This window comes from Mercenaria mercenaria, chromosome 16 (assembly GCF_021730395.1).
Source record: "Mercenaria mercenaria strain notata chromosome 16, MADL_Memer_1, whole genome shotgun sequence".
Lineage (NCBI taxonomy): Eukaryota > Metazoa > Mollusca > Bivalvia > Venerida > Veneridae > Mercenaria > Mercenaria mercenaria.
In genome coordinates, this window is record NC_069376.1 from 2,003,036 (window position 1) to 2,022,766 (window position 19,731).

Here is a 19,731-nt window from a genome sequence, read left to right on the forward strand (position 1 = left end):
TCTTCATGAATTTGGTCAGAATGATTACCTTGATGAAATCTAGGCCGAGTTTGAAAATGGGTCATCTCGGGTCAAAAACTAGGTCACTAGGTCAAATCAAGGAAAAACCTTGTGTATGCGATAGAGGCTGTATTTTCAATTGATCTTCATGAATTTTGGTCATAATGATTACCTTGATAAAATTTTAGACCCAGTTCGAAAATGGGTCATCTGGGGTCAAAAACTAGGTCACTAGGTCAAATCAAAGAAAAACCTTGTGTATGCAATAAGGCTGTATTTTCAACTGATCTTCATGAAATTTAGCCAGAATGATTACCTTGATAAAATCTAGGCCGAGTTCGAAAATGGGTCATCTGGGGTCAAAAACTAGGTCACTAGGTCAAATCGAAGAAAAACATTGTGTATGCAATAGAGGATGTATTTTCAATTGATCTTCATGAAATTTGGTCAGAGTGATTGCCTTATGAAATCTAGGTCGAGTTTGAATATGGGTTATCTGAGGTCAAAAACTAGGTCACTAGGTAAAATTTAAAGAAAAATTTTGTGTATGCGATAGAGACTGTTTTTTTTTTCAATTGATTTTTATGAAATTTGGTCAGGATGTTTGCCTTAATGAATCTAGGGCGAATTTGAATATGGTCATCTGAGGTCAAAACAGGTCACTTGGTCAAATCAAAGAAAAAACTGTGTATGTGATAGAGGCTGTATTTTTCAATTGATCTTCATGAATTTTGGTCAGAATGATTGCCTTGATAAAATCTAGGTCGAGTTTGAACATGGGTTATCTAGGGTCAAAAACTAGGTCATATCTAAGAAAATGCTTGTTTTATTGCAAGAGACCAATTTTTTGGTTCAATCTTAATGAAAATTGGTCAGAATATTTATTTCCATGAAATCACAAGGTCAAACATGTTTTACACTGTTATGGTGTGTTTCTTAGGTGAGCGACCTAGGGCCATCTTGGCCCTCTTGTTTAAGCTATATTGACTGGAACAGGGTTGTTCGTTACAAATACAGAGCTGTCAGTGCTGCAGTTTTGTTGTGAAAGTCACAATCCATGTCAGAAGGTGCTTGTTTTACTATACAGCAAAGACGAAGAAATTGTACTGGGCCGACACCTATATGGAAATAGTTAATTTTGAATATCTCAGCAACCAAAGGGTTTACAGCAATGGAACTTCACACACTACTAGCTGATAACAATAGAAACCAGTGGCTAAAAGGATTTTATCAAGGTTTATGAAATTTTAATTTTATTGAATTTTTAAAAATTGAATAGTTAATTTTTCATTTAAATTAAGTAACAGTCATCTCCCCTTGATTATTCAGTCGTCTGCAATAGCGCAAAGACTCTGAAAAAGAAAAAGACTATTAACTGGGCTATATAAGAGAAAATCATACAGATTTTTAATAAATTAAAAAAAAAAAAATTGTTTATTTAAAAAAAACACTATTTTTGTGTATTGCTTTTTCGAACAGTTTTTTTAGGATGGATGATGTTCTGGAACATTGCCGCAACAAACTGCAGATCAACAGTGTCTTGCATGAAAATGGAGAATGTATATTTTGGACCGGTTGTATTAACAAATTTGGCTACGGCCAGTTTCGTTACAGAGATCCAAGAGACCCACTGTCTGCCGGTTATAGAACACGAACCAGTCACTGTGTTGCATTAATGGTTCATATAATTTATAGAGATTTTGATATTTCAGCCAGTCAACAGGCATCACATTTTTGCAATAATAAACTGTGCATAAATGTTGAACACCTTGTTTTTGAGGGAAACAGTACAAATAATTTAAGGAAAAATTGTTTTTCTCATTCTAGGTGTTATGGGCATTTTGATGTGGCAGGGCACCGCTTAGCAGACTGTCTAGTGCATTTATCAACGCATTTACCATAGTTTTATTTTTCTGTTATTTTTTCTTAAATTTACAGGGAAATGTCTGTATAACAATGAATTTAAGATGGATATAAGTTATGCCTATTGTTTTGGTTGTTGTTGTTTATGTATTATTTTAGTTTCAGTATATGTTCAAGAGCTCTTTCCGTTGGGCCGGCATCAGGCCATCATCAGACATTCTGCCATGAATGTGACGGTGCTCTTTCTGTTTTTAGCTCACCTGTCACAAAGTGACAAGGTGAGCTTTTGTGATCGCGCGGTGTCCGTCGTCCGTCCGTGCGTCCGTAAACTTTTGCTTGTGACCACTCTAGAGGTCACATTTTTCATGGGATCTTTATGAAAGTTGGTCAGAATGTTCATCATGATGATATCTAGGTCAAGTTCGAAACTGGGTCACGTGCCATCAAAAACTAGGTCAGTAGGTCTAAAAATAGAAAAACCTTGTGACCTCTCTAGAGGCCATATATTTCACAAGATCTTCATGAAAATTGGTCAGAATGTTCACCTTGATGATTTCTAGGTCAAGTTCGAAACTGGGTCTCAAGGGGTCAAAAACTAGGTCAGTAGGTCCTAAAAATAGAAAAACCTGTGTGACCTCTCTAGAGGCCATATTTTTCATGAATCTTCATGAATATTGGTCAGAATGTTTATCTTGATGATATCTAGGTCAAGTTCGAAACTGGGTCACGTAGGGTCAAAAACTAGGTCATTAGGTCTAAAAATAGAAAAAACCTTGTGACCTCTCTAGAGGCCATATTTCTCAATGCATCTTCATGAAATATGGTCAGAATGTTCATCTTGATGATATCTAGGTCAAGTTCGAAACTGGTCACGTGGGGTTAAAAACTAGGTCAGTAGATCTAAAAATAGAAAAACCTTGTGACCTCTCTAGAGGCCATATTTTTCATGAGATCTTCATGATATTGGTCAGAATGTTCACCTTGATGATATCTAGGTCAAGTTCGAAACTGGGTCATGTTGGGTCAAAAACTAGGTCAGTAGATCTAAAAATAGAAAAACCTTGTGACCTCTCTAGTGGCCATATTTCTCAATGGATCTTCATGAAAATTGGTCAGAATGTTCACCTGGATGATATCTAGGTCGAGTTCGAAACTGGGTCATGTGCGGTCAAAAACTAGGTCAGTAGGTCTAAAAATAGGAAAACCTTGTGACCTCTCTAGAGGCGATATTTTTCAATGGATTCTTCATGAAAATTGGTCAGAATGTTTACCTTGAAGATATCTAGGTCAAGTTCGAAACTGGGTCACGTGGAGTTAAAAACTAGGTCAGTAGATCTAAAAATAGAAAAACCTTGTGACCTCTCTAGAGCCATATTTTTCATGAGATCTTCATGTATATTGTCAGAATGTTCATCTTGATGATATCTAAGTCAGATTCAAAACTGGGTCACGTGGGGTCAAAAACTAGGTCAGTAGTCTAAAAATAGAAAAAAACTTGTGACCTCTCTAGAGGCCATATTTCTCAATGGATCTTCATGAAAATTGGTGAGAATGTTCAGCTTGAATGATATCTAGGTCAGGTTTGTAACTGGGTCATGTGCGGTCAAAAACTAGGTCAGTAGGTCGAAAAATAGAAAAACCTTGTGACCTCTCTAGAGGCCATATTTTTCACGAGATCTTCATGAAAATTGGTGAGAATGTTCACCTTGATGATATCTAGGTCAAGTTTAAAAGTGGGTCACGTGCCTTCAAAAACTAGGTCATTAGGTCAAATAATAGAAAAACCTTGTGACCTCTCTAGAGGCCATGTTTTTCAATGGATCTTCATGAAAATTGGTCAGAATTTTTTATCTTGATGATATCTAGGTCACATGTGCTCAAAAACTAGGTCACTATGTCAAATAATAGAAATAACGATGTCATACTCAGTTGAACACTGGGTCATGTGGAGATAGGTGAGCGATTCAGGACCATCATGGTCCTCTTGTTTCTTTTTAGCTTGACTATACGAAGTATAAGGAGAGCTATCCTACTCGACCCGGCGTCGGCGTCTTTCTGCGTCCCCACCTTGGTTAAAGTTTTTTTTACACTTTCTCTTTTTATGCCCCTGAAGGGACTTCGGAGGCATATAGTTTTTGAACCGTCTGTCTGTCTGTCCGCAATTTTCGTGTCCGGTCCATATCTTTGTCATCCATGGATGGATTTTCAAATAACTTGGCATGAATGTGTACCACAGTAAGACGACATGTCACGCGCAAGACCCAGGTCCGTAGCTCAAAGGTCAAGGTCACACTTAGACGTTAAAGGTCATTTTTCATGAGCAATTTTCGTGTCCGGTTCATATCTTTGTCATCCATGGATGGATTTTCAAATAACTTGGCATGAATGTGTACCACAGTAAGACGACGTGTTGCGCGCAAGACCCAGGTCCGTAGCTCAAAGGTCAAGGTCACACTTAGACGTTAAAGGTAATTTTTCATGAGCAATTTTCGTGTACGGTCCATATCTTTGTCATCCATGGATGGATTTTAAAATAACTTGGCATGAATGTGTACCACAGTAAGACAACGTGTCGCGCGCAAGACCCAGGTCCGTAGCTCAAAGGTCAAGGTCACACTTAGACGTTAAAGGTCATTTTTCATGATAGTGCAATGATGGGCATGTCTGGTCCATATCTTTGTCATTCATGCATGGATTTTAAAATAACTACGCATGAATGTGTGGCGCAGTAAGACGACGTGTCGCGCGCAAGACCCAGGTCCGTAGGTCAAAGGTCCTAAACTCTAACATCAGCCATAACTATTCATTCAAAGTGCATGTGTCATCCTATGGAGACAGCTCTTGTTTCATCATATCTCAGTAATTACTTGACAGATTTGATTCAAACTTAAAATAGGTATTCCTCATCATCACCCACATCATCTGACATAAGGATCATAACTCTTGCACAAATATTTTATGATTTATCCCCCCTTTTCACTTAGATTTTCAGGTTAAAGTTTTGATGCACTTTCACCCTATCTCTGTTATTACTGAATGGATTTGATTCAAACTTAAAATAATAGTTCAACATCCTCACCCGCATTATATGACACAAGGTGCATAATTCTGGCACAAATTTTTAATGAATTATTTCCCTTTTTACTTAGAATTTAAGGTTAAAGTTTTGATGCACTTTCACTCTATCTCTGTTATTACTGAATGTATTTTATTCATACTTGAATTAGTTGTTCAACATCATCACCCACATCATATTGACACAAGGTTCATAACTCTAGCACCAATGTTTCATGAATTATTCCCCCTTTTACTTAGAATTTAAAGTTAATTTTAATTTATTTTCACTATATCTCAGTTATTACTGAATGGATTTGATTCATACTTGAAGTACTTGTTTCAAATCATCATCCTCATCATATGACACAAGGTGCATAACTTCTGCACCAATATTTTATGAATTATGCCCCTTTTTTGTTTAGAATTATAGTTATATAATGTTTTGATACACTTTATATTTACCTGTCTTATTGTTCCTTCACATGAGAAGGAACACTTATGGTGAACATGACACACTTGACTGAGCAGGTAATGAATACAAGGGTATCATCAAAGGCATCCGAATTCCAGTAGGCGCCGCCATTTTGTACTTATGCATATTCATTAGAAATAGCCTCTTTGCCAATGTGTTTTACGCATCTTTAAGTCAATCTTTAGTGAAATACAACCACGTAATAAACAGACCTACAAAAAACAATAATTTAACTCCTAAATCTTACATGTCATATTGTAGAATCGAGATTAACTTAATGAATATTTATCATCTTAAAATAGACTCCCGCCCAAAAATATCGTCTACTATTATTCTTCTCGGTTGCATTCTTTGCTTCTTCCAGAGGTTCTTTTCACGATTTTATTTCATACCAACTTTATTAATTGGACATTTTAAGTATAACCATCAAATAATACTGTACTAATAAAGTTATTCGAGATTTTTTACTTGTCTGTGAATGCTATTGCACGATACCTACCGTCACCGGATAACAACATTTCAGTTACTTCCCTTGTTTTTATCTAGAACTGTATAATGCATTTCTTCACTTTACTGAGCTATAAATATTTCGAACTTTGTAATTTCATGCCTTTTGATTAATTGTTTTCTAATTTTTAAGTTGTGAACTTTTTGTACGCACTTTTTTCAAATCCATCAGTTTGTTGGTGCCGACTTATATAAAAACCCTTTTTCTGCTGGTTTAGTGGTTCTGGAGCTGTATCCATTCATGCAATGCAATTACTGGCATATGGCAGATCTTTTCTTCCATTGTATTGCTAATTAAAACAGGGAAACATATGACTAAATTCTGATCTGTGCCACTAGCACAGCTGTCGACATTGATTCCCGAAATTTTGACAGAGATATGGTATTTATTATTGTCCGATAGGATCGCTCATCAAAAGGTGTTTGTTTCTTTTTAAGTTAAATAAATGTTTGTGTGAAATAACTTTAAGTATTCTTATAATGAATAGATAAAAATGCATGTAAAGTAGCAAAACACATAGTTCATGATTATTTTATTAAAGATCCCTTAAAAAGAATATTTAATATGTGCTAGAAGGAACCTTTTGGTAAGCTAAATCTTGTTACTTGATATTTTTGACACACTTAGGCTATTGTGCATTATCTTCATCCATCATTGGAGTAATTAAACTCTCCAGCGACAGCTCTAGTTTCCTCAGATGTGCCCAGTTTCACTATCCAGCATCGAAATAGTCGAGCGCGCTGTCTCCTGTAACAGCTCTTGTTCTTTTTCTTGTAGGTGAACAACCGCTACGTTTCTAAGACATTAAGTTTTAGAAACACTGTTTGCTGACGGGGCCTCATCAAGTTGTCCTTTCACATACTCGTCGGGATACTGGCCTGAACTGCGGGCTTGATGATAAGCATATTCCAGCTTTGCTTGATTATTTTTTCTGCGGGTCTTGAGCTTGGCTGTTGTTTGATGATATTTATGTCTCTGTGACCTCTTTCAAGATGTTTTGAGATACCTTTTTGCTCGTGGTGAAAGAGCCAATCCAGTAATGCTTTTGACTTTTTTTCCACAGAAGCTTGCAATGAATTGTTCAGCTGAAGTGTTTTTGATGCCAGACTACCAGTAAAGTTTCTGGACAGGTTAATGTCTTTCAGCATAGTAGATAGTACTGCCCTGTTGAACATAGTAGATAGTACTGCCCTGTGAACGATATAGGGCCATCATGGCCCTCTTGTTTATAAAATATAATCAAACAATCCTCGGCGCATACAAGGTTTCAGTACTGACCTTCTGGAAAGAGACAAGTCAAAATGTAGGGAAAGGCCATAATGCAAATCAGAAATCATGTTGAAAACAATTATATGATACTTTATTAGACTGTAAGTTACATCTCTTTTCCAAAATATTGGAGGAGCCAAAATATAGTTTGCCCCCTCCCTTATCCTTGCTTTGGTGGGGCCAGGCCCCCCCCCCCCCCCCCCCCCCCCCCCTACGCCTATGACATATTCGGGTCCAAAAACATAATTTCATTCCTGTAATTAAAACTAACCAAAAGTGGTGGTTGTAATCAAGAAAACGAAAGGAAAATATGATGTTAAGTAGTACCCGGGTGAAATAGTTCCAGGGTTTACCATGGAATTCCATGGAAAGGAAAAGCCTGGAGTATTCGGACTAAGTTTCCAGCCTTTTCCAGCCTAACCAAATTATCAATGCGGAAAATTTGAAAAAGCCAAGGCTGGAATATATACCATGATATACCAGCATCCCTGGAAAATATACCATGGTAAAATCTGGAACATCTTCCAGGCTGCCAGGAATAAAATTCCTGTTTTTCCATGAACCTGGAGTATTCGGACCATTTTTTAACCAAAGTCTGGAAAAGCCTGGAACATTTTCCAGCATAGCCTGGATTAGGCTGGAAAATGTTCCAGGTTTTACCATGGTAAATTTTCCAGGGAATGCTGGAAAATGAGCCTGGTATAACCTGGAAAATATTCCAGCCTAGTTCTAAGGGCCCTGAAATAGCAAAAAGCTATACCCCATATGATTATATCCTAAATGAAAATGCTGTGTACAGTAGGTTGTAGGTTTGATTCACGGTCTTGGACAAAGGATGATCACAAATGAGCTCCCCTAAGCAGTGCATGTCCATAGGTGAGGCTAAAATTAAAAACTAAAAATTTCATCCAGGACTTCTTAACTTTATAAAACACACCAATAATCATTTACAGGTTACACATATAAAACAAGGTGCTGAAGTATTGCAAGGCAATACATAGTCCCCTACCGGTTTCTGTGCCACTGATTTTGGATGCAATGTAACTGTAGTTGTATCTACCCGTCAAGATTGTTCACTTGTGAAAGTTTGAAGAAAATCCTTTCAGTAATGTTGCGCCCTTGTGATATAATTCCTTCGCATCTGAACTCCAAACAATGATTTATTCAGCGACAAATCACTGAATGAGATATATTATTTCTTGAATAATTTTCGCAGTTACATCTTCAGTACAGCGTAAAATATGTCATTATTTTCAACTTAATGTCACTGCTGGTCCAGAAATTTTCTGTCAGTGTTTGCCACCACCAATGTAGATTGCCACAGTTTTTCACTAACCACCACAAAGCCATCATTTGCTCCACTGCAATGACCTGTTGAAATAATGAATCACTAGATATTAAACCATTAAAGCAGTTTCTTCATTAGTATTGTCCATAGTTCATAGTTTCAAAATAAAATTAATATCTTACATGGTATTCAAAGTTAGTGCATCTTTATGATACAGGCAATAATGCAGATTTAAGCAAGTAATAACATTACTTGTTGCATTTTCATGAAGCTTTATTTTTCAATTTGATTTCAAATGTTGGTAGAATAAGGTTCCAATGAAGGCAGACAGATATTTTCAGTGTTTGGTGGCTGCTGCCACCAGTGTCAAAAAGAATACTCAGTTTGAGAAATCTTGTCAGTTCTTAAGACCATCCTAACAACACAACCAAAAATAGTTCCAGGCTTTCCAGGGAAACAGTTATCTACGCAACGTGTAGAATATGCAATGCTACAATGTATGCCTAAATACCTTTTTAAATGTAAATTCGGCGACTAATATCAATACAAACTGAAGTTGACGTTTTAATTAAAACAACCACGTGTATGAATACAAATATGCAAATTTATGGTCACGTGAATAAACAATGACCTCATGTCACCTGAACTGGAGCGATGATATTGATTAGCTATTGCCCTAGAGGTCACGTAGCTTATAACGCAGAAAAGGTAGAAACGTAGCCTGGGAATCCAGATTGACAACTCCAATATGTTTCCTAACCGCAGTATCACATGTATAATTCCCGAAATTTAAGGCTGTATTTGATAAAGAACAATGACTTCTGCTAGCAATAATCAGTGGCTAAAAATAGAAACGGAACTTCAACGTAAAAGTTTCCAAACATTTCGGGTCCATAGACAATACCAATTTGTACCTCTGATAGCTTTTCCAGCAAGTTGTAACACTTTTCAAATATGTCAGAATAAACTAACATGTTCGTCATAGCTATTAAATTGTAAGATATGATATTAATGCAACCCTAGTGGTCTAAGAATGTTACTGAGTTTTCGACAGCCTTGTCTCGCTTTCGTTTCAAACATGCAAAAATATGAACGCATGTTAATTAGGCTATTTATAGAAAATCGATAATCAGCAGTGATATGGATTTTCTCAGGCGTTGATACTGCCAATTAACACTAATTAGCGCAAATTTAGTGAGATGATTTATGAACAGAACGAACCAGGACAGTAATTTATTGATATAACTTGAACATGTACAGTTCATGGTTATATTAAGAACAAAATATACTAAAACATGCTTAGCAATACAAGAGTGAACAAAAATAAAAGAACATTCAGTTAAAATTCATTCAATAATAAGTCTGTCTGACTAAATGTCCAGCATTTTTGCGAAGCCTGCTGTTATGTCTAGCGGACTTTTGAGTATAACAGATGGAGTGATAATTAATGCACCTCTAAAATACACTGGCTGCAGAACTGACATTCTGAGATGCCTTTGTGGTGCATGTTTGTGTTGTTTTATTTCACAAAAGTCTCATGAAAACCACAGCTATCTGATACGGACTAAATCAGTGTGTATATAATAATTCATGACAGACACTGTCCAAAAGCTTTAGAAAGAAATCTTAAAAGCTGAATGATTTGGAGAAAAAGCTTATATTATTTATTTATAGTAAAACATCTTCGATGTAATTTATGTTGTATTTTTCGTCACAAATAATCAAAAAGGGTCAAAACTATTCGTTAAAGACTGAATTAGTGTGTAGGTAAACAATGACATGCAGTGAAAAAGGATTAATTTTGAAACCAAAGCCGAATATTTTGCAAAAAAAGGTTCTTATGGTTTATATTAACAATTCCTCAGATGTCGCTATCTTTGTAATATTTTAAACATTGATTAGCAGCCACCATCAGCGCTTTGAGCGCTTTGATTTGGGTTAGTGATTAATAGGTTGGACTTATGCATTGCTCTTACTGTATAAATAGTAACAAGTTTTATTTCTACCAGTTACCTGCACTGACATCCCAAGTTGTGTTGACTGCCAATTGATTACTTAATTTGGTACTTTTTAACCATTATATATAATAATATTGATCTGGACTTGATACAAGGGGGGTAATTATAAAACCTGCTATGGGTCCTGCTGGAAATCGGTTGATACATTCAGTCATGTTTGGGGAAAATTGTCAGTTGACCTAGAACTATGGTAGTGTGTGTACTGGTATATTACTATAGTAATATATAATGCCAGTATACTTACATGTCTTTGAACTGTTGGATGGAGCCTTTGAACACAATACATTGGGTCACTAAACATGTCTCAGTTCATTCATGTGTGCTGATACTTTATATACACATATGATGCTATACCTGAAAAATAGATTTAATTTAGTTAAAGATATCAGAATTAACAAAAGAAGAAGTTACAATAAAAGTACCTATAAATAACAAAAAGCTGCTTAATATGTGTATTTTTGCTAAATTTTCGATATAATGTTCTGCTGTTTCAATAAAGGGTATAATGATCTATAATAATAACTAAATTATCCATAAACATTCCTTCCTGTTAAAAAATAATTTTCATATAATAACAGGTTAAAAACATTGATTTAAACCAAATATTCCCTGAATATACTGTGTAATATTGTAGTCAGCAGACTGGTAGCATTGTTTACTCAGTAGTGCCACCTGTGGAGATAACTCTACTGGCCTTATTTTTTTTTTTTGCTCCATTTGATATTTTCATTTAAAAAGAATATCCAATTTTCCTTCTTATAAATTAAAAGCATGATAAATAGAAATTGCAGCTGCATAATAGTTGCAGTGGAACAAAATGACATGAAGTAAAGATCATTTGTTGCATTACACAGTGAAAACTAAACCACCTGCTTCCTGTTAGAATCCATTGTTCTAGTTTTGACATTGTTAAAGGTAATCTAGATTACTGTTTGAAAATAAATAAATTTTATGAACTCACCTGGTGCATTCTGTTAATTACTGTTAACTTCCAAGATGAAATAAGATGCACATAGTAAAATATTTAGGGAAACACTCTCCCAAATATTTACTCTATTCTGCTCTCTGTCAAAGAACTTCCTGTGTAGATTTGAAATTTTGATATTCTTGGGCAAATGTGCCATTTACAGTGAGCTAATGAAGGTAATGATACATCTATGATGTTAAAATATTTTTGCACTAGAGGAAGATTTTATTCCATTCAATCACATACTCATAAATTTTGAAGATTACTCTGATATAAAACAGAAAAAACTATGGATTACTTTTTGTGGTACATGTACAGCCCCCAGAAGTAGTTCCCTGACTTTATTTTCATTGGTTGATCTCTTGTTATGAGTTTCTAAATATAAAGCATGTGCCAGATCTTATCAGTCTGCATGAGATAATCTCCTGTAGTGAGACAAGCAATATACATACACTGTAGTAGATTAATAGACCCAAATGATTTATCACTTATCTAGGAATCCCTTTGCCAGGTAACTTTTAATGAATTGGTGAAAAGAATTGTACTATTTCATGCAATTACTGCTGCAGCTGTTGTTTTCTAGGAGAAAAAAAAGCATGATATTTCAATAAATTTTAATATTAGTTTAAAATTTCAAGGATGTGATTTTTCCTTTTTCAGCTGATTTCCTCTTTCTGGACAGAAAAATTTGAAAAAAAAATTGTCAGATTATATAAAACTAACCCCATCCTCTAAAAATGGCAGCTTTGCTACTGAGTAAAAGTTAAGAGAATATCACCTGTATATCATATATTATTCCATATGACTTATATACTTACATGTACACTTGTACAGTTTTCTCTGTATGATCAATTCAGACATTCTCAACATAAAATGTATAAAAAAGTGTTAAAGATATTTTTTTTGTCATATTTTATTGTCTTATTTATATTGTGCATGCTACAGACAAATTGATAGTTTTGGTATTTAGTGTGACATGCCCTTATATAGACATATGTAGAAAATATAAATGTTTACCTGATATTTAGATTCTTTGGTTGATGTCATTTAATTTGAATACCAATATGTTAAAATAAAAATAAATCTTCATCAAATAATGATTTTTATAAATTTTTTCCATGTTTCTCAACTCAGAATTTTTTACTGCTTCCCACCTTACAACTGGCATGAAATTTTCTAAGTCCAGCTTTAACAGAAAAAGCTTGCGCAAGCTTGCAACTAAAAAAGCTTGCACAAGCTTGCAAAGCTATCGCAAGTTTGCAGAATTCTGTATGTTAATACACGCAAGCTTGCATAAGCTTTCTGCAAGCTTGCAATAGTCATGATCAGCCTTTACCACCCTGGACTGAAAAAGAAGCATTTTAAATTTATTCCTCAGTTATTTTGATTAAAAAATAACTAAGTTCTTTCCATGGTGGTCTGTAAAATTTCAAAGTTTTTTCCATATTTTTCCAGCCTTAAAAATTACTAAGTTCCACTTTCCATGTTGCCATGGAATCATTTCCAGAGGTTTCCAGCCTTTTACCTCTTTGTCCAGCCTCTTTCCATCATAGTCCAGCCTATGCTGGAAAAGGCTGGAAATAAAATTCCGCATTACATGGAAATTATACCACATTTCATGTAACAGAATATGGAAAAGTCATCATTTACCAGGGATTTCCATGGATTACCATGTAATACCAGGTATTTCCAGCATTATTTCCAGGGTGAACCTGGAAAATGTACAGCTGGGTATGCAGTGAAATGCAAGTCATCTGGTCAGGTACCCTCATATAGCAGTATTTTCAGACTGCAGAATTAACACCCTTCTTTCGTTTTAAATTAAATAACCTGAAAAAATGCAAAAAGAAACATGAAAAGTGTCTTATTTTATGAAAAATAAACAGTAAATATCATTGAGGAACTTTTTTCAACCAAATTACAGCTATTTAACCAAAATGTCCGTGCTTGATTTTATTGTGGTATATGTGCATCTAATATGTCTTTGAACTTTATATTTTTTTTTGTAGTTGGAAGTAACAGTAACAGTAACACAGAATGGCTGGAGACCATTAACTTTAAAACTGAAGAGATGCAGGTCTTTGTTCTATATGGTGATTGGTGGAACTACGGTGCAGTATTGAATTTATAAGGTAGATCATTGATACATGTTTCCATGTAACCATTAGAGGTTACTGGCAAGCAGCCTATGTGAAAAAAGCTTCGGACCAAGGGAGCTAACCTCTTGATATTACACATAGTTTGTTTTCAGACTCCTTTCCACATACTACAAACCTTCGTGTTCTCTGATGCATGAAGACTGTTTTAAATCTACTTGTATGATTTTACCATTATCAAACAACTTTACATTTATTGAAGGTAACTTTGAAATTCAAGTATATAATGTTAGGTATAGTGCTTATTATCTTTTACATGTGTTTGCTGATGGAATGTCTGTCAGTCTGTCCAACTGCAGTAGATGATTTTCATTTAATTTGTGCTGTTTGAATGTGCATCTTTAGAACTTTGATGGATTTACAAAACGTTTTCAAAAAATTCTACTTTTTTGTAGGTGTGAAGTTACATAAAAGCAGAATAGCTACAGACCATGAAATTTAGAAAATGAAGAGATGCATGTCTCTGTTCAGCATGGTGTATATGGGAAACATTGGGGGTCACAGACCTCTGTTAGCGTGGTGTATATGGGAAACATTGTGGGTCACAGACATGAAATGATTTGGTAAGTAAACACACCATAAATTTGTATTTAGAACTTTTTTCCTGTAAATCCAACTGCACTTCTTAAGCCAGATTTTTTTTTAACTTTACAGTTGAAGGGAGGTAACTCAAATTTGAAAAAAAAGACTCATACACACAAATGCCCTTGCTTAATAAAAAGTTAATTCTATTTTGGTAAATTACAGGGTTTGTTTTCACAGAAATTTTTACTAAAACAGTTAAGAAACAAATCAAGGTTTTAGGTTTCTGTTCAGGTATAATGATATACTACACCAGCAGCCTGGTAAAAATATTTGATGGCCGAGATTTGATTCATACCAGATATTTTCTGTTCTATTCTTCCTCTTTCTATCATTGGTCCCTTAACCCTTACAATAATGGACACAGTTGATTCTTCCTTTGTGACCATTGTAAATCATGATCAGCATAAGCCGTCCTTGCAGTTTGATCAAGATCTGCTCTGTTCGCCATTCAGTCAGTATCTTTTTGGTAAACATCCCTATTAACAGTTAATGGTACTGTCCTAATTGAAAGATAGACAAGTGCATGATAAAAATTTAGCAGGGTAAAAATAATTTAAGAGTATCAGTAAACATATTCCTTTTTCCTTCTGTTCAACAAATTTACATTACATGCATTGATTTTGTAATTATTCAGATACGCAAAATAACAGGGGAAATTAATTTCAAGGAAAATCAAAGTGACATAAATTTTGAACGTCAGTTATTTTAGGTATTTTTTTCTTGTTTAGTCTAAACCTTTTACTTACTGACATAAATTCTTTTTATTTGTTTGTTTTTTTTGTTTTTTTTGGTTGGGTTTAACGTCGCACCGACACAAGTTTAGGTCATATGGAGATTTTCTAGCTTTGATGGTGGAGGAAGATCCCAAGTGCCCCTTCATGCATTATTTCATCACGAGCAGGCACCTGGGTAGAACCACCGACCTTCCATAAGCCAGCTGGATGGCTTCCTGTCATGAAGAATTCAATGCCCCGAGTGAGGCTCGAACCCACATCGATGAGGGGCAAGTGATTTAAAGTCAGCAACCTTAACCACTCAGCCACGGAGGCCCCTTGACATAGATTCACTTACGAATATCATTGCATGAAATTTCATAAAAGGAAACTTTTTATACGCCCGTTTGAAAAACGGGACGTATTATGGGAACGCCCCTGGCGGGCGGATGGGCGGGCGGGCGGGCGGGCGGCGTCCAGAGACCTTGTCCGGAGCATATCTTCTACATGCATGGAGGGATTTTGATGAAACTTGGCACAGTTGTTCACCATCATGAGACGGAGTGTCATGCGCAAGAACCAGGTCCCTAGGTCTAAGGTCAAGGTCACACTTAGAGGTCAAAGGTCAAATTCAAGAATGACTTTGTCCGGAGCATATCTTCTTCATGTATGGAGGGATTTTGATGAAAGTTGGCACAATTGTTCATCATCATGAGACGGAGTGTCATGCGCAAAAACCAGGTCCCCTAGGTCTAAGGTCAAGGTCACACTTAGAGGTCAAAGGATACAAGAATGAAAAATTCAAGAATGACTTTGTCCGGAGCATATCTTCTTCATGCATGGAATGATTTTGATGTAGCTTGGCACAGTTGTTCACCATAATGAGAGGGAGTGTCATGCGCAAGAACCAGGTTCCTAGGTCTAAGGTCAAGGTCACACTTAGAGGTCAAAGGATACAAGAATGAAAACTTTGTCCGGAGCATATCTTCTTCATGCATGAAAGGACTTTGATGTAGCATGGCAAAATTGTTCACCATCATGAGACGGAGTGTCATGCACAAGAACCAGGTCCCTAGGGTAAGGTCAAGGTCACACTTAGAGGTCAAAGGATACAAGAATGAAAACTTTGTCCGAGCATTTCTTCTTCATGCATTGAGGGATTTTGATACAATTGGCACAAATGTTCACAAGCATGAGAGGGAGTGTCATGCGCAAGAACCAGGTCCCTCGTCTAAGGTCAAGGTCACACTTAAAGGTCAAAGGTCAGATACAAGAATGACTTTGTCCGGAGCATTTCTTCTTCATGCATGGAGGGATTTTGATGTAACTTGGCACAATTGTACACCATCATGAGACGGAGTGTCATGCACTGGTCCCTTCTTTTGAATTACTTCCCTTTGCTGTTACTATAAATAGCTTATATTGTAACTTTTTCATTACAAGTCGTGGGGAAAAATCGAGACCACTTTTCTATAGTACAACATGCATGTTACATCCAATTCTGAGGTGTATTTTGAGCTGTCCTCTACCTGGTAAGGATTTTTGTGTGGACTTGTAATTTTTTTTTTTTTTCGATTTTTTTTTTTTTTTTTTTTTTTTGTTCTCTCTTTAAAGATTAACTTCCCTTAGTTTGTTACTATAAATAACTTACATTGTAACTTTTTATAATTGACCGTAGGAAAAAACCAAGACCACTTTTCTGTGGTACAACATTGATGTTACTTTCAAATTTTGGGTGTATTTTAAGGTATCTCTACCTGGTAAGGATTTTTTTTGTGGACTTAGAAAAATAAAAGAATTACAATAATTTCTAAAAAAAAAACAACATTGTAAACAACTAGAAAATTAAAATTCCATTTGCAAATACAGGTGCTAGTGTAAACAAATTTGCTGTGACGGGCGTATATTGTGACATTCTGCACCCTTGTTATAGTTTCAAGTTACAAGTTAGGAGTTTTAGATGATTATCATTAAATTGTAAAATTGCTTCTCATAATATATTTCTTTCTAAACACTCTGAAAATGTCTCTTGTTTTGTAGTGTGAAGTAACAGTAAAGCAGAATGGCTACAGACAATTAGTTCAGAATTGAAGAAGAGATGCAGGTCTTTGTTCTATCTGGTGTATGAGGGAACCATGGTGGAAATTTGGATTTCATGGCAGTCATAGAAATATCTAATAAGTAACCAGATAATTTTTGTTAAGAATAATTTACCACTTAAAAACTGCATTCAGAGTTACATAAGAGCTGAACAGATACCAATACTTTAAAAAGCAGCAACAAATGTCCAATCTTGTATAAAACAGATTTTACAATTGAAGGGAGCTAACTTAATTAAAAAAATACATACTGAAATGCCCTTGCTTTCATAGAAATTTTCTCTTACAGAATCTTATCAGGTTTCTAGTTTTGGATTGAGTATGACTACACTGGTATTTTAAGAATTGATGGATGCTTCCATAATTACAGTAAATGCAGCATTATATTTTCATACCAGTTAACCACTACCATACCGTATAATATTATTATCCCCCGACGAAAGTCGGAGGGATATAGTTTTGGCGTTGTCCGTCCGTCTTTCCGTCCGTCCATCCGGAGCCATATCTAGGAAATGGTTGGGAATATTTATTTAAAACTTCATATACATGTTCACCACAATGAGTTCTTGTGGCCCGTCAAGTTTCAGTCAGATTGCCCAAGTAACACCAGAGTTATGGCCCTTAGAAGTTTCTAGTGTTAACTATATAGGGTACTATAAATATGGCAATTTCTGCATCATAACTTTTGATATATTTGACCTAGAACTATGAAACTTAAACAGAATTTAGATCACCATAATGTGGTTGTGTACACACAATTTCATTTGGATTTATTTGTAAAATAAGAGTTATTGCCCTTTAATTGTAGAAAAATCCACATATTTGTACATAACAAACTTACCATTTTGTAGAATTTCATTAAATTTCTTTCATTCTTTTCCATGAACATTTATTGTAAACATGTGAGTTGTGAACCCACACCTGGTCGCCCCCTTACCTTGATCACACACCTCCCCACCTATCCGCCGACCCCCCCCCCCCCCCCCCCCCCCCCCACAAAAAAAAAAAAAATTCATTCCTTATTTTAGATTTTTTTCAAACAAACTTCATATACATGTTCACCACTATGAGGTTATGGGGCCCATCAAGTTTCAGACAGATTGCCCAAGTAACACCAGGGTTATGGCCCTTAGAAGTTTCTAGAGTTAACTATATAGGGTACTATAGATCTGTAGATATGCCAATTTCTGCATCATAACTTTTGATATATTTGACCTAGAACTATGAAACTTTAACAGAATTTAGAGCACTATAATGTGGTTGTGCACAGACAATTTTGTATGGATTTCTTTTTGTAACTTCAGAGTTATTGCCCTTTAATTGTCTAAAAATCCACATATTTGTACATAACAGACTTACCATTTGGCAGAATTTCATTAAATTTCTTTCATTCTTTTCTGTGAACATTTATTATAAACATGTGAAGTTGCGCACCCACACCTGGTCACCCACTTGCCTTGGTCACACCCCCTCCCCCTCCCAACCCCACTCCCCCCCCCCCCCCCCCCACCCTCCCAATTTTTTTGTTTGTTTTTTTTCATTTATTTTAGATTTTTTTCAAACCTTCCAAGTTGTACTATTCCCCCACCTCACTTCTCCACCCAGTCATGCCCACCACTAATCATGCATCCTCTGCCCCCCCCCCCCCCCCCCCCCCCCTTTACCTTTTTTTTTTTATTTTTAATTTTTTTATCAATATTTATAATCAGCATGTGAAATTTTGTGCCCTCTCCTGTTCCCCTGCACCCCCACCCCCTGAATAAATAAATATATACATATATCTATATATAGATATATATATTTCCATCCTTTCTTTTTTTTTTTTTTAAATGTTCAAACCTTCGACATGTTAAGTTGTGACTGCACAAACCTTGCCCTCAGCCATGTTCAAGATATCTTATCTGTGTTCTCTTAAGGACATCATTCTGATCTTTTAAGTTGAACTTGTAAAACAGCAACACCTGGTGCCAAACCACTCAAAGACAATATTTCATTCCAGTTTAACTTCAAGCTCACATTTCAATTAACTGCATTTAATTTTAAAAGCTAAGCTTATTACAGTAAGCATATCCCATTCAAAATAAATTCTTTAGTCCGGATCAAAGTATCATACATTTATTGTGTACTCTTTAATTAAACATTTGTTTTCTGTTAAATTGATTTTGACTAATGAAATTATTTGCTTCTTATTAACATCCTTAACTTTTTGCCGGATATATCTTTTTGCCATTCCTCACCACAAACCCTTTCGGCGGGGGATACCAATTCATCGAATTTGCTTGTTTCTACAGGTCTGTAGGAAAGTGATGTGTGTACCAGTCTGTCAGACTTTTACCTGTCTGTCCAGTCGACAAATTCGCAATAGATGCGTAGATTCTCAAATAATTTGGCAGAGTTTTCACAGTTACTAAGACAGATTGCAAAAGATTTTTGGTAAGTTTTAGTCGACTATACAAAGTGTAGAGAGCTGTCCTGCTCGACCCGGCATCGGTGTCCTGTGTATGCACTTTTTTAAAGTTTTGATGCACTTTCTCTTTATCACTGTAATTACTTGATGGATTTATTTCAATTTTTAAATGGTTATTGCTCATCACCACTAAATCCAAGGCCTAACTCTAACCTCACACCAATATTTCAGAATAATCCCCCTTTTATTAAACGTTTTGATCGTTTCACTCTCTAAAGAATTACATATAGATTTGTTCAAATTTTAAAATATTATTCTAACCTAATCAA

The 19,731-nt window shown here is 35.6% G+C and overlaps 2 long non-coding RNA genes across 2 annotated transcripts; one reads left to right on the forward strand and one right to left on the reverse strand.

Moving 5' to 3' along the window:
- Positions 1-683: 683 nt before the first annotated feature.
- On the forward strand, positions 684-19,448 carry LOC128549410 (uncharacterized). The gene is made up of 5 exons (XR_008367571.1): positions 684-1,235; positions 13,452-13,574; positions 13,994-14,161; positions 16,937-17,077; positions 19,287-19,448. It is a non-coding gene; the product is annotated as an uncharacterized LOC128549410 (long non-coding RNA).
- Positions 7,499-12,032, reverse strand: LOC128549411 (uncharacterized). Its single transcript, XR_008367572.1, has 3 exons — positions 11,437-12,032; positions 10,720-10,829; positions 7,499-8,540 (listed from the first exon to the last, which is right to left on the reverse strand). It is a non-coding gene; the product is annotated as an uncharacterized LOC128549411 (long non-coding RNA).
- Positions 19,449-19,731: the final 283 nt, after the last annotated feature.